Source organism: Dendrobium catenatum, unplaced genomic scaffold (genome assembly GCF_001605985.2).
Source record: "Dendrobium catenatum unplaced genomic scaffold, ASM160598v2 original_scaffold_120942, whole genome shotgun sequence".
Lineage (NCBI taxonomy): Eukaryota > Viridiplantae > Streptophyta > Magnoliopsida > Asparagales > Orchidaceae > Dendrobium > Dendrobium catenatum.
In genome coordinates, this window is record NW_021439377.1 from 61,190 (window position 1) to 63,119 (window position 1,930).

The 1,930-nt window shown below is 31.2% G+C and overlaps 1 non-coding gene across 1 annotated transcript; it reads right to left on the bottom strand.

Moving 5' to 3' along the window:
- Nucleotides 1-469: 469 nt before the first annotated feature.
- Nucleotides 470-576, bottom strand: LOC114578696. Its single transcript, XR_003699670.1, has one exon. It is a non-coding gene; the product is annotated as a small nucleolar RNA R71 (small nucleolar RNA).
- Between the last annotated feature and the right edge of the window lie 1,354 nt (nucleotides 577-1,930).

The following is a 1,930-nucleotide window of genomic DNA, read 5'->3' on the forward strand; positions in this document are numbered from 1 at the left end:
CAAGACATAGAACTAAGTCACATTTAAATTTTAATTCTAAAATTGAGAGAACCCTTTCTAAAATTAGAATAACTAAAAATATTTTTAAAATGGTCGACCCCGTTCAAAACTTAGATCACTCAAGACCTCTTAAGGATTTTGCAAACCCTTTAATAGACGGAATTCACCAAAGCATAAATAGACCCTCCATCCAAGAAAATAATTTTGAATTAAAACCTAAAATCATTCAGTTGGTATAGAATTCTCTGTTGAAGAGCCTAACCTACATTTAGCAAGTTTCTAAGAAATTTGTGCAATATTTAAGTACAATGGTGTAAGTGATGGTGCCATTAGACTTACATTGTTCCCATTTTCTCTAAGAGATAATGCAAAATTGTGGTTAAATTATTTACCCCCATGCTCTATTACCACATGGAATGAGTTAGCCCATAATTTTTTAGGAAAGTATTTCCCACCTTCTAAAACTGCCAAACTTAGAAATGGTATTACTTCTTTTACTCAATTAGAAGAAGAATCTATTTATGGGAGTTGGAAGAGATTCAAGGAGATGCTTAGAAAGTGCCCTCACCATACCTTACATGATTGGTTGATAATTTAAACTTTTTATAATGGATTGGTAGGATCATTTAGAGTCATAATTGATGCTGCAACCAGATATTCTTTGACGTTAAAACCTTTTGAAGATGCTTATAAATTAATTGAAGAAATGACAACACCTAATTTCAGTTGCTTATTGATAGGGTGAATTCTAAGAGAGTGATAGGAGCTTATGAAAATGATTATTTATCTATTTTGATTGTACAAGTTGCATCAATGTAAAAGAAGTTGAACACCTTAGGCTTAAATTTTGATTCATCTTTAGATTTAGAAGATAAAAGCTCAATGGAATAAAATGATATCTAAAGGATTGAAAATATAAATTTGATTGAAAGACAAAACAATCCCTATTCAATACATATAATCCATGTTAGAGGAATCACCCAAATTTAGTTGGCCAAATAATAATGATGAAAATCAATGAAATTCTGATTAAAATAACGAAGGCACAAATTGGAATAGTCAAAATCAAGCTAATAACAATCTAAGACCAACTTATCCTCTTGGATTTAATCAAAGAAATTAGTATGGAACTAGAAAAACACCACTAAAAGATGTGGACATACAATTGGGAACTCAATTACCAAACTAAGCTGCTTCAATTAAAAATTTGAAAAATCAACTAAGTTAGCTTATAATTTTTATGAGTAGTAGACCCATTGGCTCTCTTCCTAATAACACTGAAGAAAATCCTAAAGAAAAGAAAGAGGTACCAATGGGACTCCATTGAAGAGCAACAACCATCTACCTTAGCTAAATGGAAAATCCAAACATGTCTTCCTGAAGAATATAAACTTAGCGCTAATTGGGAGGTGACCTAATCCTAGGTCTAGTTAGTTATCCAATATAGCTGAAGACTATAAATTTAGCTCCTTTAAGGAGGCAACCTTATCTTTAAAGTTAATTTTTTCTTAATTCGCTTTAAAAAAAAAATCTTTGAGAAAGATGAAGGGAGTGCAGCGACACCATGCCTTTAAACACTGCAACTCCCCAACGGGCTATAATGATTAAAATTTTAAAATTTTCAAACTTTCCACCTGCTAAAATCTATAAAAATAATTAGGAGGAATTTCACTTCTCAATTCTTACATACTCTTAAGTGAGTATCATACTTTCTTCTCTTAAAAATCAAAAGTCTAAGTGATGAGTAGAATCAAGCATACATCATCTTCTTCAAAGAACCAAAATAAAAATCATACTAAGTATGAGAATTCTTCACTTGTCCACATGCAAAGTTCTGTCATTATTACTAAGTTGAATGAATTCAAAGAGGGCTTGCATGAAGATAAGAAGTATATGGTGAAAATAAAGAAGATGCATGCTAGTAGAGTTT